The sequence below is a fragment of the Rhinatrema bivittatum genome, chromosome 17 (assembly GCF_901001135.1).
Source record: "Rhinatrema bivittatum chromosome 17, aRhiBiv1.1, whole genome shotgun sequence".
Taxonomy (NCBI): Eukaryota; Metazoa; Chordata; class Amphibia; order Gymnophiona; family Rhinatrematidae; genus Rhinatrema; species Rhinatrema bivittatum.
Genome location: NC_042631.1, coordinates 23,271,062 through 23,291,035, shown reverse-complemented (window position 1 = coordinate 23,291,035; position 19,974 = coordinate 23,271,062). Strand labels below are relative to the sequence as shown.

Genomic DNA, 19,974 nt, shown 5'->3' with positions numbered 1-19,974 from the left:
CCCCTTGCGGGTGGCTGCCCGAGCTGGGGACGGAGCCTGGTGCGCTCTGCCCGGGCCAGCGCTGCGGGCCACCGTTACCTTTATTCTCACCCGTCAGTGGCTGGCGGCCCCATGCAAAGCGCTGCAAGGGAAGGGGCGGGCGGACGCAATTCGCCCCTTGCCCGCCCGCAGTGAAGTGCAAAATGCCTTGCACCGAAGGCGGGTGATTGCTCAGCCTTTCCGCCCACTGGCGGCGCCCTAGCCGTGTTTTTTCGGGAAAGTTTCCGAAGGGGGACTTCGTCCGGCTCACGGGGCGCGGACGGCACCCGCCGCGCGCACCTCAAGCCTCCGCTTAAAAAAACAAAAACAAAAAAAAAAACGCAAACGAATCTGTGGAGATTTTTTTTTTTTTTTTTGTGCGACCGTGTGTGCTTTGTGCCACTTAAGCACGGCAGGATGCTTTCAGCCTGCACAAACAGCTCCCTCCCCCCCCCCCCCCCCTTGCCTTGGGAAGGCGACCTCGCCTCTTACGGAAAGAGACCCGGCCGCGGCGCGGCCAAACCCCGCGCCGCCATCGCCGCCGTGGTGAGCTCGCATCGCCATGGCAGCAACGGCTCGGGCGGCTTGCCCCTCATTGGCTGCCGGTTGCTAAGCGCTACCGAGGCTCCTGCTCCCCGACTGTTTTGTTTTTTTGAAGCGCCTGTGCGTCAGAAGGCGCCAGCACCCCGTCCTTTCCCCGAGAGCTTCCTTCTACCCCGGCCGTCCCTGCAGACCTAAGGTCGAACTGAGCCCCCCCCCCCACCCCTCCCGGTCCGTGGCCGCTGACCCGGAAAAGCGCTCGGTGCTGTGCCGGGGAGGGGAGCCATGACGCTGGGCTGGCTTTGCACGCTGCTGCCGTTACCGTGAGAGACGACGATGAGAATCAGCACTGTAAGCTCTTCTCCCCTCCCCCACCCCAAACCCCCCCATTTAGGAACCTGGGTCCGCAATGTTCTGCGCTTATATAAACCCCGAGCGAAACATTTCGGTTGGCAATCGGCAGTGGCAAAAATGTATGATGCTGAACCCTGACCCAACCAGCGAGTGACGCCACTTGCACCTTCTCTTGGTTTAATACCGCACGGCTTTAGCGTTGCGTCTGCTTGCAGCAAGGTCGGGGAGCGCCCTGAAGAGAAACGAGGAAAACAAACACAAGTGTGAAAAAATGTGTCCCGTTCTTTTACCTTTTTGTAACTGATTTTATGGGGGCACGCGGGGGTAAAGAGAGAGAGTACGGCCTACAGAGGTCATGTTGGCCATAGCTGAAGAATAATTAAAACAAAACAAGCCAGTTTAAGGTGCACCATTAGTTTTACGGAACTTGTTCATTATCTTCTGTTTTCTGAAGGTTTCCCCATCCACCAATGGCCAATATGGGAAGCAGTCCCTTTCTATACGTGACCTTAGTGATTTGTTGCTCATTTTGCATGTTCCTGTTTAATATCTTTTTTGCCTTTCCTCCTCCGTACCTGAGCTTTAAGGAGGCAGGAGAAGGATGTGAAAAAGCCAGGGATAGTGGGAAACTGGGTCCTGGCCTGTTCCTGAAGTTTGTCAAGTTCAATGTATTCATTTTATTTGTAGTGACCCCCAAACAGAGAATGTAACTTTGCCTCTGACCCTCTTCCCTACCAAAACAAAGCCTGGAGAAATTCCCCTTTGATGGCCTGCAGCTTAAGAAAGAGAAAACAGCAACAAAAGAATCTCTTTCTGACTCAAGTGTGGTGCATTAAAGCATCAAAACGAGCAAGAAAGATGTTTTTAGAGAATTCAGTTGGCTGTTAATACAAAGAAAATCATAAAGACACCTCCGTTTTCACTCTGATTTCTGTTTTGTTCCTGAGGGAATATTGGTGATTGAAGTTTCTGAAAGTCTCACTTGCTTTGTTACTCCCACCCATTGTGAAAGAAATCCACGTAAATCAGGGGCTGTTGTTCCTACTGGAATGGAACCAGCATTTCAAAGCTCTAGGCAAAGTCTTTAGAAAACAAAACTATGATTTTGCTCACCAAAATAGATTAACCTTCATGAAAAAGGGAGTTTTCATACAGAGGCCCAGTTCTTTGAAAATCTTTGCCAAAAGCCATTTGAGAAATGTAAGATTCTGTAACTTTTAGGAAATTTGTGAAGATGATCTTTCAGCTTTTCCAGGGTTAGTTTGCTCAGGGTCTTTTCTTGATGCTATTCTGTACTTCTGTTCCTGCTTGTTGGTTGTTGTTTTCCCTTATTGTAATGTCATTTTTGCTCAAGGATTGTCCTAAATGTTTATTTGCATGAGTCTCTTCACACATTGTTGTGCCCTTGAAGCACTGGGAATTATTACTTTCCTTCTGTTTTGCAGTTTTTAAAATTGTTGATAGCTTATGTATGTAGGAGTGATATGTGTTGTGGTTTTTAGGGATGCCAAGACAAAAAATGTTCGTTTTTGGTTTGTTTTCATTTCAAGTATTTTTATGGGACTGTGTTTGTTTAATGTTTATTTTGGTTTGGTTTGTTGACCGAACCAAAATAAATATTAAATAATCCCCCTAAAACAAAAACCAAAAACATGTCTCTTCTCCCCATGGCCTCCTGATGTCTCTTTACCCCTTCCACAGCAATCTCCACACTCCTGCCCCATCAGCTCAGGTTAAACAAATGCACTGGATTAGGGCCAATTGGCACCAGGTTGGTTTATATCCGTAAATCAATTCAGCTGTAAAACAATTTTTATGACCATATTGCTTCCTGGCCATAAAACAGCTTGGCGTTGGCTGGCCCTGAGGCTGGTGCCATTTTTTTTTTAATTTGAACTGGAAGGGCAGGAGCAATTGGGGATCGCTTCTGCCTCTTTCATCCGTGGTTTTTTAAAGATAAGTGATGGGGTAATATTAACAATGGTAATAATATCAACATGGCATGATAAGCGTACAGAAGAGCGAGCTGGTTATTAAGGCAAGTACTGATTCTGTAGTAGGCAGATTTTACATGCAAATATAAAAAAAACCCCATTAAGGTGGAATAGTGGCATTGATGATTTTAATTAAGGCATAAGCAACCATGGCTGGGGGTGTGTGTGTGTCTTTTTTTTTTTTTTTTTTTTAATGTTTCATGATAAATGAACACTATTTGTTAACAGTGCACACACATTCATTCACTCATGTAAGTAATTTACATTGGTGTTCTAAGTTCCTTTAAAGCCACAGTGTTAGTGAACACAACTCTTTCCCTTCTGCTTTAAAAAAAAAAAAAAATGTGGTGATTAGCCTTTTAAGAAGCCCTTCCTACTTTCCAGAGTTTGGCATAACTGCTGGCCTGTATCAAATATCTCCATCTTTGGGAAGATGGCCGTTGTAGCCCTTCAGCTTCAGATTTTTTTTAGATGGTCACTAGTGTTTCTTCTGTTTCAGGTCTCCTTGTGTCTCTTTTGGGTGATGTTTTTGTCAGGAATTAGGTCATGGCAGTGCTATGTTATTGGCTCATTTGTTTCATTTGAAAATGAAAGAAGAACAAATTAAATTATGCTCCTGTTTCATTTTGTTTTCAAATAGCAGGCTGACAGTTACCCACACCCCCATCCTGCCGCTGTTGAAATTCATGCCTCCACAATAAGATGACTTACTGCCATCTTCCCCAGCGTTCTGGGTCCTTTGTGTCTTACCCCATCTGTGGCTCAACAGGAGGCCCACACCACCAACATTTTTAAAAAGCCTCCCTCCCCTAGCCTTACCACCATCTCACTAGCCCTCTTCCCCCATATCTTACCCCATTTGTGAATCAACAGAGAGTAGAAGTGATCCCTGTCACTGCTACCCCACCGGTGCTGTACTTCTAAATGGCATTGGCCTCACATCGGTCGGTGCCATCCTGAAGTGTTGCACTGGCGGGAAAGGAGCAACAGAGGATTATTTCTGCCCCTTGTTGACTCACAGATGAGGTTAAGATATAGGAGAGAGGGCTAAGGGAGATGGTGGTAAGGCTGGCGAAGGGGAGCTTTAAAAAAAAAAAAAAAAAGTTTTGGCGATGTGGGTTTGTCTTAGTGCATGCTATTGACAGCTGCACTAAAATACAACGAAACAAAGCAGACATTGTTTTTCAAATGTAACAAACCCCACCTCCAAACAAAATGACATGAATCGAAGCAAAATGTTTCAGCATGAACACCCTACTAACTGTGGCTTTCAACACGATAGATCATATGCTGTTGGATTGTTTGGTAAACCTTGGTTTTAGATTGACTGCAAGCTTATCATCAAAGGAGAACAGCCAGTGGTTTGATGCAGGTTCATTTTCTCCCCCATGGCGTTCTGTTCCATAGGGTGCCTTTCTTGATCTCTTGCTCTTCAACATTTACAAGATTCCACTGGGTGCCTTCCTTTATAATTTTGGGGTTTCCTTTTATTGCTGTGCTGATGATGTGCAGATGTATACTGCTCTGAGACCAAATGCTACAAAGGCCCATTTTAGAATTAAATACCTGGATTTGTAACCCATAAATTACTATAAATTCCTATAAAGACTGAAGTGCAGGGAGATGGCATTTGATTCCACATTTTCGATGGAAGCACAGAGCTCTTCTGGTTCAAAGTCAACATTTTTTCAGTTACAGCGGTTGTCTTTATTTTTTTAAATGCCTTTCACTATTATGTCATACCTGAATTAGTGCAATTCTTTATGTGGCTTGCTGCAAATGTCTGTTAAAAGAATGCACTTAGTTCAGAATGCAGCTGCTCGCTTATTTACCAGCATCTGCTATCATAATCATATCACTCAGATTTTAAAAGAGTTAAAATACTCATCTTAACTTTCAGGGCTGATAGAGGTTTGGGTCCTCTATCTGTCTAACCATCTATGTCCCTATGTTTCCTTCCGTACACTCTGCTCGGTGGAAAAAGCTCTTTTATCCACTCCTTTAGCAGAGTTGAGATGATCTAAGATTAGATGGAGGACTTTTTCCAGCACTGTTCATTGCCTTTGGAATTGTCTTCTGAGGGAACTGCGTTTTAGTGACAATTATCTGATGTTTTGTAGTCAGGTGAAAGCCTGGCTTTTTGAACAGGCTTTTAAGAATTGATTTTTCTTATTGTAATTCAACTGATGTTCCTCAGAGAGGTCAACCCAAGGCTTTTTGAACAGGCTCTTAAGAATTGATTTTGTAATTTTACTCTTTTATTATCTGTGGATTTATTTGCTGATTGCTGCTATTTTTTGTTTTTACAATTTTAGCTTTGCCGCTGCTTTGTAACCCATGTTTGTCATTCTTTTATCTTGCTTCTTTATTTTGTTCTTTTGTGCCTGTTTTATTCATTTTTATTGCTATTTTGTGTATGATTTTATTTCTTCGATTGTTCCCTGCTTTGAGCTTTTAGGAAAAGCAGGCTATAAATAAATGTGATTTGATTGGACAGTATTTAATTATTCATGTACTTATAGTGATTTGACCAAGAAATGTGTCTTAATTAAATTCAACAATTCACAAAGGCATTTTGTTTTTTGCTATGAGGTTTTGTAATTGGGGATGGCCAGTTTTAAAGACAGGGACCCAGCATTGTGATCTGCATTCCTGTTTTTCCTGGAGATTAGCAGAGGCCAGTTTCCAGCCTCCCTGTGGGGCCTGCAGGGATACTAAGCACCCATGGATCTGCAAGCTGGTTTTCGAAATCGCTGCGGGGGCTCAATGCTGGAGTGATGCTTTACCCTGCCTACTTTGCAGGTACAAAGAGAGAATGGTAAAGATGCAGGGATTTCAAAATGTTCTTTCATGAGTCCTCACTAAATCCAGGGATGGGAACGATTCTTAAAGGGGCCTTCTCTGTGAATGTTGGGAAATTGCTCAAATATACAAGCAGCGGTCATACAGGCAACTTTGTGCCTCGCTCATTATGCATTGACCTGATGAAGTGGGCATAGCTTTAAGAAATTAGCCACACATGTATTTAGTTCAATAAAAAAAGTGTTTTTGTGTATCCATGTGCATTTACATAGCAAACACGCTTTTTCTTTTTAATATTTGTATTACTCAAAAAGTACTTTAGAGACTTACTAGTACACAAAACAGAAGGCATGGGGCTGAAGGTCCATATTCAAGGCTCTCCCCAACCCCTTCACTGGGTAAAAGGAAGTGTGGGGGGGATTCTGGGGGTGGGGCTTAAGCGCCAATATTGACAACTTCCCGACTAAAGTTGTTAGGTCAAAATAAACTCAGATGATGAGCAGAAATGATCTAGATAACTTGAGGTGAATATATTCAGTGGCAGCTAACCTGGCTTAAAGTTACTCTGGGTAGATTTCCACACTGCTAAATATGGATCTCATAGCATAACAACATGCAGTGCTTCCGGAATAAGAGGGCTTTAGGCTTGGGTTTTGCTGCTTCGCCTTCCTCCTCTTCTTGACGGATGTGGCACCTATAGCTGCTGCCTCTTTGTTTTACTCTGTTTGGTAAAGTTTTAGTTGGTGTTTTTTTGGTTTTTTTTTTAATGTCATTAGTGGGTGTATTACATAAATACTTAATTACATGGTGATACCTAGTTTCTATCACATCTTTTCCATCCCACTGTGCTCCATAACTGCAGTAGGCAGTCCGTATGCTCCTCTTTTTCTTCTGTGGGCAATGTGTCTGCAGTATTATTTTAGTCACATACAGTGCCTGGTTCATAAACGTCTTTTTTTCCATAGGCACAAGTTAAGTTTACTGGTTACATTCCCTCTCCTCTCACCCCAATACTGTTACTGCAGAAAGAAAATAGAGTACAAACCTTAGAATATATACTTTTACAATAATTGGCATCAAGGGCAGTGTTCATCCAGTTTACCCAACCTAGATTTTACACTCTCTCATCTGTGTAACAACTGAGTGTGAAGAACAAAGATAAATCATCAGTGGTAATTTACTCTTATGCTTGTACAGTCAGGACTTCAGCAAAGTCATAGATAGTTACATTTATTTATTTTTACCAAAGTCTGCTCCTTTAAAATCCATAGCAAGTATCCAATTTCCCAGCAAGTTATTAAATCAGATTTTTTAAAACTCTAAACAACAACTGAAATTATTACTTAATTTGGATTGACTTCTCTTAGGATCTGCTGTTTACATCTTATCCCAGAATAGGAATTACTCCAGCATATCATCGACAGCAAATCTAGAATCAAATAGGTGTTTGAGTGGAGAAAGAATGCTTGGCAAATAGGTTCAGCTTGCTTTGTTTGCACTAATTCTTTGGATTTTAGAAATCTGTTATAATTCAAATGGTTATTTGAAATAATCCAACATGGTGGGGTGAATTTTCAAAGGGTTTAGATGCTTAACATAGGGGCCTATTTACATAACTGCATTAACCCATTTTCACATGATAAACAACAAAACGTTAGTGTAGACAAAATGGAAATAACACACAGAATTTGCAAGTTCCACATGTTACTTTATGGCTGCTAAACCTAGCGCAAAGTGCTGATGAACTGCTTTGCATACCAAAAACATGCAAAGCAGCTCAGTATACAAGGAGTAGCACAGGGTGCGAAAAATATTCATGTGCTTTACAACTCCTGGAAGGTCAGAGGTAAGGCTAATTTTCACCCAAGAGCAATGACAGGCTAAAGTGGGTACCGATGCTATTGGGACGCCATATTTTAAAGGGGCTGTAAGGCCGTGTCAAAAACCCCCACCCCCCTGTCCAAAAATCCCTGGCAATCCATGGGCAACTGCTTCAACATACCCCTAAACTTCCATTCGGGTCATAAATTCAAAATTAGACCGGTTAACCATAAAGTCCTGCCCCTTTTACAAAAAATTAGCTCCCCCACCTTTTGAAAACCCACCCTCCATCTTCTGGACTCTTCCTGTGCTTAATGTAAAATCTCTGGTGGTCTAGTTAGAGCAGGACTGAACCCCACTCGCTCCTGTTCTTTCAAAATGGTGCATCTGACCCCAGGTGCTCTAATGCTCCTCACACAGGCGTCAGGCAATGATTCTTGGACAGGAACATGGAGGAGTAGGGCTTTAAGAAAGCCTCTCAGCCTCTTTGTCAAAAAAGTTAGCCACAGCCACTTTCCTGGTGGTGTCGCAAAGAAAAAGGTTGCGTGGATGGTGGCGGATAAAGCTTAAGAGCTGAGCCAAGGAGGGAGATCACATCTTGTTCCCTTCGCAGCACCCTGTGATCTCTGCCTTTCAGCCTCTTTAAAACTCGGCAGCCTTAGGATAAGGGTCCTGCAATCGCGAGTTGCCACAGCTGGGAACGCGCAAAGTTCCTGCCTGCGGCAATGTGAAAAGTACCACAGGATTTACTAAACTGTGGTGCTCGGGTTCTGCGGTTTATTAAATTCCACGGGAAATAACTCCTGGTAAAACAGTGCGAAAATCTGTGGGCTATTAATAGGCCGCCTTAGGAGTTAGGCACCTAAATCAACCGCTTTGAAAATTGTCTAGGAAAGTGCTTACATTTAAGAGCCTGTTTTCACTTAGATCCTTAAATTTAGGTTCTGAAACGTGGACAGCTACAAGGTCGGGGGTGGGGGTGGGGGCAGAATAAGGAGGTAGTGCAGACTTTTTTAGCACCTTAACATCTAAATCTTGGAAATTGAGTTGCAGCGCTAAATTTAGATACCTAAATATTACACCTAAATTTAGGTTAACTGTCACTGAAAGTTTAGATCCCTAAATTCAGCTGAAAATGGTTCTAAATTTAAGCCCCTAAGTGAAGCGTTGACCATTTTTTGAAAAATGACCCCAGTGTGTATACAAAATATGAGGTAGAGGGAGATTATGCAGATAACGATGCACATATTTATTTAGAATGACTTATTAACTGCTTCTCCTGCTCCAGTACGTCTTGCCATGTATTCTTAAATACCTTTCGAACTACTAAAATGAAACACAGTTGAGATTTTCTTAGTTGCTTATTAAGGGGTCATTTTGTAAATTCCACGGGAAATAACTCCTGGTAAGACAGTGTGAAAATCTGTGGGCTTAGTTAATAGGCCACCTTAGGAGTTAGGCACCTAAATCAACCGCTTTGAAAATTGTCTAGGATAGGTGTACAGTTTGTGGGTGCTTTTTTTGGGCACACGTGTATTTTCCATGTGAAAATTATCCTCCTCTAAAGTACTGGCTGACATTTACACCTGCTAAAATGTGCGCCGGGCTTTTTCAGGAAAAAGGACGCCCCGATGTTTGAAAATGCAGACGTTAAAGCGTAAGTTCAACCCCTGCTCCCGGGAACAGTCTGCTTGCTGTGAGTAAACTTGTGCATATGCAGGCCAGATGTGCATAAGTTTACCCATATATCAGGTGGGGCATTTTTGTTAAAGGCCATTCCCACTGGTAAAGACTGTTTTAGCTGTAGGAATGGCTTTGAAATGGACCCTGCCTGTGTACTTCTCTAACAGCGCTATATTACACTTCTAAGGTCACAGAAGATTTGTACTTTCGGTTCATTTATGATAGGCATAATCCTCCTATTGCCCTTGTAATGATTATTTTCAGTACATGATCATCACATTTTAAAAATCGTTCTACACAGCATGGAACAGAAGCTTAAAAGATTGGATTTCCATAACCGTTTTTCCTTCTGGAGAGCGCAATGGAGCTGTGTCCTGAAGAGGCTCCCTGCTTTTTATACTGTTCACATGTTGGAGTTGAGTAAGATGTTGTTTGCCATGCCATCATTTTAACCGGAAATCCATTTGGTTAAGGTCTAGTTGCATCAGTTTAACAAGCATTCTTGTGTCACATATTTAAATAGGAGCTATATTCTTTTGAAAATTAGGATCTCATTTTTCAAAATCTAAGAACTAGCTTTATTACATATGATAGCGTTCTGCAGCCCAGATTGTCATTCACATAAATATGGAGTACATCAATACAAGTTGTGCTGAGTTTTTAGACTTTTATCAGAGTATTTTTTAAAATGGGAAGAGAAGTGTTTTTTTTGCAGTGATGAGAGATGAGCTTTGAATGTTCCTGCTATTAATGTCAGATCATAATTTAGTGTCCTCTTGCCAGTCCTGCCATTACAGATGAAATATACACACGTGCAGCCTTAATTACAGATCAGAGGAAAAATTATTCAGTTATTTCATTCTCTGTATTTAAATGGCTAATCTGATGTTCATTAAATAATTAGCTCTCCACCAGGATGAGCAATCAAACAGAAAAGAAAATTTCAGCTAAGTTAAATTCTGCCCATTTCCCTGTCTAATGCTAAACATGGTGAAACTTGTTTTTGTTGTAAAAAGAGTTTTGCTGCTTTCCCTGAGGATGTTTTTTTTTAGTGACAGTGTGATTAAGGAATATAATCAAAACTGAGCTTAATTAGAGTTGACACCAAAAAACCCAAAACCTTAATTTAAGGCTTGATTACAGTTGTGTGTTTTTTTTTTTCTATATTAAAAGCCATACACGTTCTTGTTTTAAGTAAATGAGGAGGGAAGTACAGATCCTTGGCAGGTTGCCCATTTCTTGACTCTCCCTGATAAGGGATTGGTGGTGGCTCATGTGAGGAAAGAATAAATGCCAACTTGTCTCTTGGGTTGACCATCTAATACTGTAGGACAGAGGAGGCCAGCTCCAGTCCTTCACGATCTCACAAAGGTCTTAATTTGGGAATAATTGAAAACATTTATATTAACTATATGCTTATCCTATTTTAACTATTCTTTCTGTGTAAATATAGATATTCATGAGTAAACTCAATATACCAAAGCAAACTAGTGCGTTTAAATTATTCTTGATGTGGATTAAGAAGTAGAGTGCGGTATTGTTTTGCCCAAATATAGAGTAGTTAAATCACAAGCAGATTGTGATAAATTGCAGGAAGACCTTGTGAGACTGGAAAATTGGGCATCAAAATGTTAGATGAAATTTAATCTGGATAAGCGCAAGGTGATGCATATAGGGAAAAATAACCCATGCAATAGTTACACAATGTTAGGTTCCATATTAGGTGCTACCACCCAAGAAAGAGATCTAGGTGTCATAGTGGATAACACATTGAAATTGTTGGTTCAGTGTGCTACGGCAGTCAAAAAAGCAAACAGAATGGGAATTATTAGAAAGGGAATGGTGAATAAAAAGGAAAATGTCATAATGCCTCTGTATCGCTCCATGATGAGACCACACCTTGAATACTATGTACAGTTCTGGTCGCCGCATCTCAAAAAAGATAGAGTTGGTGATGGAGAAGGTCAACCAAAATGATAAGGGGAATGGAACAGCTCCCCTATGAGGAAAGACTAAAGAGGTTAGGACTTTCAGCTTGGAGAAGAGATGGCTGAGGGGGATATGATAGAGGTGTTTAAAATCATGAGGGGTCTAGAACAGGTAGATATGAATCGGTTATTTACTCTTTCAGATAATAGACTAGGGGGCACTCCATGAAGTTAGCATGTGGCACATTTAAAACTAATCGGAGAAAGTTCTTTTTCACTCAGTGCACAATTAAACTCTGGAATTTGTTGCCAGACGATGTGGTTAGTGCAGTTAGTGTAGCTGTGTTTAAAAAAGGATTGGAAAAGTTCTTGGAGGAGAAGTCCATTACCTGCTATTAATTAAGTTGACTTAGAAAATAGCCACTGCTGTTACCAGCAACATGGAATAGACTTAGTTTTTGGGTACTTGCCGGGTTCTTATGGCCTGGATTGGCCACTGTTGCAAACAGGATGCTGGGCTTATTGGACTCTTGGTCTGACCCAGTATGGCATGTTCTTATTACAGATAGCCTGTGTAATGCCCCTTATCTGCAGACACTTCAGGCATAGCCTCCCACAGCATGCTGCATTCTAGGTCCTGGCGAAGACTACCTGCATTTCCTAAAGCCCTGTTATAGGCCAGGCAGTCAGCATTTCCTATGGGCCCTGACTGATAATCTAATCTCTGCTCTAGTATACAAGGAAGCTCAGCATACCACCTCAGAAACAGGTCTCCTGCTATGCTCCTGTCTGCAGTACCAGTTGCTTTGTGGACCTGCCTTGTTCCTGTCCTGCAGTGTTCCAATCCTCCTGCCTTGTTGCGTGCCAGTCTTCCCGTCTAGCCCTGCCTTGTCTGCGTCTGCCTGGTCTTTGTCTCCTTTGCTTCTCTCCTCAATTGCTAACCTCGGACTGGACATTGAAAGCTAAGTTAAGACACTAGTCGACTTTATTTCAATATTTGCCATAAAGATTTTCATAGTTAACCCTCTCGTGCTGCTGAAGTACTGTTTTCAAGTGGAGAGTTACCTCTGAGGAAGACATCGGTTTGAAACGTGGCTTCATCGGGACTTAGATTATCATCTTAAAAACTTTCATCTGTGGTTTTTTTTTAAAGATAAGTGACAGTAATATTAATGGTAATAATATCAACATGGCATGATAAGTATACAGAAGAGCAAGCTGGTTATTAAGGCAAATACTGATTCTGTAGTAGGCATTTATCATTATAGGCAAAATTTACATGCAAATATAAAAAAAATATTAAGGTGGAATAGTGACATTGATGATTTTAATTAAGGCACAAGCAACCATGGTTGGTACTTTGGGCAAAGATGAAATAGCCATCTTTCACTAAAATGTTTTTTTATAATAATTAAGCATGTTGATGAGAGAGAGATCGATTCATTGAGTTTGTTTAGTGAACGGGATTATTTTGGAATTGCAAACAGTTTTAGCATGTAGATACTTAACAGTCATCTCCAAAGTGCATAGACAATAGTAATGTGCATTTTAACCCCCAAAAAAATATGGTGTGCCCATTATGTAATCTCTATAAATTCTCAATTTTAACAGGCTTGACGTGAAAGGCCTGGTTAGCATGAGGAATTTCCTCTTCTTTGCCCTTGATGGCAGTCTGTCCCCAACCCCCTGAGCACCGTATGATTCCTCTATCAGCACTATTTGGTTCCCTCCCCATCAGCATCATGATTTCTTCTGAATAGCTATCACCACCCTGATAACTGTCCACTTCCTGAGTTCCCTGTGAGTTCAGGTATGAAGCTCCAACCTTCCTGATCCCCGTCTCACCCCTCTGGAATTTATTTATTTATTTATTTTTATTTAACAGTTTTTCTATACCGACATTAAAGTACACATCATATCAGTTTACATAATAACAAAAAGGTAGAAAATACAAATAACAGGGGGGAGGGGAGGTGGAGAACTGAGAACTGGGGGTCAGAAGGACTGACCCCAAAAATTAGAGAGGAAGGAGAGAAGGTGAGAGGAACATTAACAAAAGGTTAGTTAAGGTGCAAGAATACAAAATATACATGTGAGGCCAGGGACCAGAGGTAGTGAAAGCAATTATACAAAATATACAGGGGTTAAGAGAGTTACCGGGGGGACATGAGGAGGGTCTGGGTGTCAAGAATGTTAATCCGGGAAGGCTTGATGAAAGAGCAACGTTTTTAACTGTTTTCTAAATTTGAAAGGACAGGGTTCCATGCGAAGGTTGGGTGGTAGATCGTTCCAGAGCGTAGGGCCAGCAATTGAGAAGGCGCGTTTCCTTGTGGCTGAGAGGCGGGCTTTCTTGAGAGAGGGAACAAGCAGGGTGCATATATGAATTGTTCTGGTAGGGCGGGAGGATTGAGTGGGTTTGAGGGGTTTATTAAGCCAAGAGGAGTTGTGATTGTAGATAGCTTTGTGAATAATGGTGAGGGTTTTGAACAGGATGCAGGAGGAGATGGGAAGCCAGTGAAGGTTTTTAAGGATGGGGGTAATATGATCAGATTTGCGTGTATTGCTAATGATCCTTGCTGTGGCATTTTGCAGTATCTGGAGAGGTCTGATAGAGGAGGAAGGAAGGACAAGATATAGGGAGTTGCAGTAATCTAGCTTAGATGTCAGTGTGGCTTGGATAACAGTTTTAAGGTCGTGGGTGTGGAGAAGGGGCTTGAGTTTTTTTAGGACCATGAGCTTGTAAAAACCTCCCTTAATAACAGAAGTGATGTGATTTGTGAGATTCAGATGAGGATCGATTAGGACGCCTAAATTCCGTACAGAGGGTTGCGAGAGGAGAGACATGGTCAGAGGGTCAGAGGGTGCGGCCAGCTTAAAGGTTTGGTGGTTATGTATGAGCAGTAGCTCAGTTTTAGCAGAGTTGAGGGCAAGTTGCATGGATGTGAGTAATGTGTTGATGGAAGAAAGACATTTCTCCCAAAAGCTTAGTGTGGTAGGCAGTGAGTCATGGATGGGGATGATGATTTGGACGTCATCCGCATAGATGTAGAATTTGAGTCCAAGATTAGTGAGGTGATGACAGAGGGGGAGGAGGTATATGTTAAATAGTGTGGAGGAAAGGGAAGAGCCTTGGGGTACACCTTGGGAGAGGGAGAAACGTGAGGATTCTGAGGAACCAAGTTTAACGGAGAAGCATCTGTTTGGAAGGCCCCCTGTCTTCACAGACAGGCGAGACATGAGAGCTGTCCTGCCCGCACCACTGCAGCTGCTGAATGATGCTGCTAGGCGTTGTTCTGGAGGTGTGCAAGGAGGGGGTTCCATGTTTGTGGTGCAGGGGAGGAAGATTGCTTCATTTTGGAAGATGTCAGATGGAGATGGGCGTTCAGTATTACCTAGGGGAATGGGGTTTCCTATCAGATGGTGCTGAGCAACAGGATCTGGGGCTGCTGCTATGATATGTCCCTGCCTGAGACCATCAGAAGACTATGGCAGCAGGAAAAGTTGGAACGGCTTGAAACTGTGCGTTTCATTTACATTTCCTGAACAGTGGTACCCATGGATAATGTGAGTACAACAGAATTATCAAAACTGGGAGGTGAATTTGCTAGTACCAAGTATAACTGAATGCCACTGTTGCAAAAAATGTTGTTGAAAAACTACTGCCTTCCTCCAAATACATAAATCTCCGAAGTACAAAATGCTTTCCCTGATTAGGCAAGACCACCTATTTCTCTCTCTGTTTTTCAATAACACGCACATTTATTGCATATAAAGAAAATTAAATGTGTACTCCAGGGCAATCCTTTAATCTAACAGATTGCATTTACATTGTAACAGCAATCTCTTGCCATCATTTCTGCATCTCTAAAGCAATTTCTCCATTTTTGTTTAATGGCTCATGCTGTGCTTGCAGTTAAATACATAACTGGTGCAATGTAGGATCTTGCTCAATCTCTGTGCCTTTTTGTGTGTAAGTCACAATCTGAAGAGCTCCTTGTAAAGTCACTGCCAAAGTGATCCACTGTTGTTTACCATCCTGTGCGTGCACATTAACTTCTTAGGGGGGCAGTTTTCAAATTGTCTGCACTAGGACAAAGTCCCACAGGTTTCACACCAATTTTTAAAGAGAAAGTTCACACGTCCTTTCAGTTTGAAACTTGTCATGGGTACAAAGTGCTTGTTATGCGGGTATTTTTATCAGGAAAAATAATGGGTGTAAAGCTTGAAATGTAATCTATGGATATTATTTTCCTTCCCTACCTCCTCTAAAAACAGTTACGAGTGTGTTTAAATGGCAATGAAAATTGTCCCTCCATGTATATTTTATTTTTAATACTTCATATTCCGCTTCATCCAATAAAAGTCATCCAGTGCGGCTAGCAATAAAACATTCAGAATTATACATCTTTCTAGACGTGACAAGCACTTCATAAACATTTTAAAAACAAGAGTATAAAACAGTGATTCTCATTAAGATCAGAGCCAACAGAAATCTGGTTAGATAATCCTGACCTAAATAAATATAATCAAAAGATGAATAAAATGACTTATTAAAAGCCTCATTTAATTTGGTTCATAAAGAAAAGCTGGCTCCAGCAGCTAGGAGGAAGCCAAGCCATGTGACTGAAAGGGGCAATGGGAAAGTGACCTAGTAGATGTTGGCTTATCAGAGTTTTTTGTTACACCATGCATAATGACAAATATAGCATAATATGTTCATAACTTACACCAATTTTCAAAGCACACTTACCGGTACATGCATAAGCCTGCTTAAAAAATTATCCTGGCAACACCATGCGCACACAACTCCACCTGCTGTTTCGTGCGTGTACTTTTGGCCAGTCAATTTATGTGCATGCATGTACATTTCAGCCCTGCCCAGACTCCCCCTATATATGTAAAAGCACATGCATACAGTGTGTATGTGCATAACTTTGTTTAATGGCTGCACAATTTTCTGAAGGGCCATTTCTGCAGGCAAAGCACTACTTTACTCACAGAAATCCCTTTGGAAATGACCTTTCCTAGGACCAATTAGCCAAACTGTCCTCTCTGGTTCTTTGCCAGGTAGTGGATGGAGGCCAGCACTGTAACATAATTTGAACAAGCTTGGGACAGATATAGAAGGCCACCAAATAGAAAGAAGTCTTTGGTTGAATGAAAATGATATAATCCCCAGTCATGACCATCCAAATTTATAATCATCATTTATATTACACTGGTGTCTTATTTATAAACATGTCACACAGTAGTCCACTTTTTTATAAATGACTTTCATAACAACCATGTCCAAATGTAAAATATACTTATTTTGAACCTTCAGCCTCAGCGAATCAGATATAATCAACTATCCATTTCAGTTGTCTATTCCCATGAATATTTACTTCACACTATTTTTTTGTTTTTTATAATGCATGTAAAAATAAGAGCAGTACTTCACTGCTGGATCCCATATGTAAGGACTAGAGAGGTGGGGATGAAGAATTGATCCTAATGTGTCGAACACGAATAGATTTTTAGATTAGGCTCAGTTACACCAAATGGCCTCAATGGAGAAATAGTGTGGAGTGTATTTTGGTAGAATCAAACTTGGGGTTCTGATTCGCTGCATGATTACAACATAAAGACGACTTCAAGCTGGCTACTTAAGGATGACGAGTGAGCACTGGATTGGTTTATTAAGAGAACGCTCCGCCATTATTTAAAGAATAACGCTTCTGTGCAGTCCACTAAACAACTTACCAGTATGAGGCTGCCTGGAACACTGATGCGCGTATGTATTTCTCAAACTTGGCGTCTCTAGCAAGAATTTAAATAACGGGAGATTCAAAAGTCATTTCTATGCATATTTGCATTTAAAATAATGTGGAAGAATTTGGTTTACTAACCCAATGATTCACAGACACAACTGGTGATACAATAATGTTTTAACGCCCCTGAAGCAGGCAACAAAACATGATACAATGTTGGGCAAAACTTGAAGGACTCTTCATTTTTAACAGAGTTGCCTGTTTAGTTTCATATCATTTCTAAACTGAAACAAGAAAACAATTCAAGAAATTCCATGTTCTTTACATTTTTTGTTTAGTACCCAGTCTTTCAAGTTAGAGCGCACTATTACATCTCAAAATACTGCGCACTAAATCAAAGATAGTGCACACTAAACCAAAAATGTAGACAATTAAAGAAAACTTAATGAAACGAAAAAGGGGAGAAAATCTAAATGAAACAAAAGTTTTATCAATGCATAGGGCCCCCTAGAAGGCAGTATTAGGAATAATGTCCAGAGATTGGGTCAAAGACATGGAGGGGAAGGAGTTGATGTCGGTTTAAGTAAGGAAATGTACGGTAATTTCATTCTTGTCGAGGTAGGTGCAAAACAAATCCATTTGGAGAAACTGTCCCCAGAGGTCCCTTAGGTTTGCCCTAAATGAACCGCATTTTCAACACAGGACTCTCTGCCTTTTGCTTCCGCTCCTAGAGTGCTTATCAAGGTACTACTACTGCTACGACATATTTCTATAGCACTACTAGACATGAGCAGTGTTGTACAGATGCAAAGCCTAGTGGTTAGAGAAGTGGGATGCAACCCAGGGAAACTGGAGTTCAAATCCCTGTGCCTCACCTTGTGATCTGCTTTGAAGTGCCTGAAAGGCAGAATATAAATTGAATAATAAATAAATACATACAATATATATGGTCCTTGTTCTGTGGAGCTTACAATCTAGTGTCCCACAGAAAAGACAAATAATTTCTAGTATTTACTTACATAGTAATGGTAAAACATGTTTAACATGGGAGGATCAAGATCAGGGAGAGTCGGGGGTTTTGGATTTAAAAGCAGAGGTGAGCTTTAAGCAGGATTTGAACATGGCCAGTGATATGGAGCACGATGCACCAACTCAGGAAGACTATTCCAGGCCAATGATGCTGTAAGGCATAAAGCACAGCATCTGGCGTTACCAGTGGAGGAGAAAGGCACAGATAGAATCCACTCACAGCAGCATAGTCTTACTCTGATGCTGTAAGCTAACTGACAGCATACTTGTATATTCAGGCAACATCATCCTTTATTTATTTTGCACCGACCTGATGAAGAAAGTGTAATAATGCTGAAATGTTTAGTCAAAATGCCTTTGGTTTTTCCATTAGAATCTCAGTAGGCTATGATACCTATTAAATGTTAATCTATTAGAAAGATATGACCTGTGGCTAATTTTTAATTTGTAGTTTTTAACTGACAATACTTATTGCTTGTTTACTCTGTCTTTGAAAATCCTTTACTGATTTTATTGATATTTGTGAATTTTTGAATAGAAGTTGCAGGAATAATTTTCACGCAGTAATAATTGATATTCTGGCTGATAGATATCTTTAGTTGATCTGAAATAGGCATAGATATTTATGATAGAAATAGCTCCACACTTACATATTTTACCGGCAAACATACCACATCTGAAATATTAGTCTCTTTATTTGGGACTGGGTAGCTCAGTAGATTAAGAAAAGGATGTGGAGACTCAAGTTCAAATGTAGCCCAGCTTTATAGAGGTTGACAGTGATTACCATTTAGGGGGCAGTAATCAAACTGCCTTCAATGTTGGAAACTGTTCAGGTGCTTTTTACCTGAAGGGTTTGAACCAGTAAAGCAAAGCTGGAAGAAGAACGTATAATTTTGTGCCTTATTTTTTTTCTGTGGATACTTTTGCAAGCAAAACACATAACTTTGAAAATACAAACCTACACTCGTTGTCTCCTCTCCCAACATAACCCTGCCCACATGAACACCTCAGTAATTTGCCAGTGAAAGTACATGTGTTACTGAACAATGTACGTACTTTTACCCACAGCAAGGGTGGGTAATTATCTAAAAGTCTGCTATTTTACCCACAGAAATGGCTTTGAAAATTGCCATCTTAAAAGTTTTATTTTTGGTGGGGCTTTATGAAATGATTTGGTGGTCTTCGTCCAATTTCCCATGGCCAAGTATGCACCATCACGCTGGGTATCAGTTAGCATCCTTATTTTCAGGCTCTGTGTGAAAAAGGCATGAATTATTCTCTTACTCTTAAAGGTGAGTTGAAACATATTGGCAGGATACTGTGGTAATTTGCCAGTGTTGTATTTCTGTGAATTAATGGAGGACATTGGCGTCCAGTACTGTCAGTTGGATACCTTCATGGACACTTAATTCATGGGAGACTATAAAAAGGTGATAATACTTATGTTCAATTTACTAGTTGCACATTTCTTGACCTTATTTGTCCTTATTTCATTCTTATGTATTAGTTTTATTTCATTTTTGGCCTAAGACATTTTCTTAAATAGTTACAACTTGGAGAGTAACAAACGTTATTTTATTCTCAGACCTTTTCTTTTTAAAATTCTCCTCCCCCTTCTCCTGAAATCACCTACTTCTAAAAGAGCAGGCCATTGCTGTCATTGAGTTCATGAACTAGAGATGTATCTGATATTAGAATGAAAGAAGCTGGTTTTCAACAACATTCAAGCTGAGAATTCAGTTCGTGTTTTATCTGCTCCCCATATTGTCTTGACTTCAGAAAGGAGAAGGTCCTTGAAGAAGGCTCAGGTCATGGAAGAAAAATGGCAATTGTACCTGTAGAACTAGGGGTGGATCCAGGAACCGTGTCAGGAGGTATTTTTTCACAGAGATGGTGCTAGATGCCTGGAATGGCAGAGGAGGTGGTGATGACAAAACCAGTGACTGGCTTCAAGAAAGCATGGGATAAACACAGAGGATTTCTTGTGGCACTGGAGTGATGGTTGCAGCCCAAGGCAGTGGTGATAGGACTGCATTGTGCTTCCTGGAAGGC

At 41.0% G+C, this 19,974-nt stretch overlaps 1 protein-coding gene across 3 annotated transcripts in view; it reads left to right on the top strand.

Moving 5' to 3' along the window:
* Window positions 1-693: 693 nt before the first annotated feature.
* The window catches only part of TUB (TUB bipartite transcription factor), a 110,052-nt gene continuing 90,771 nt past the window's right edge, over window positions 694-19,974 (top strand). For all 3 annotated transcript variants that reach the window (XM_029582596.1, XM_029582595.1, XM_029582594.1), the window contains exon 1: window positions 694-909. The gene's annotated coding sequence lies outside the window, so the exon portion shown is untranslated. The remainder of the gene's footprint in view (window positions 910-19,974) is intronic.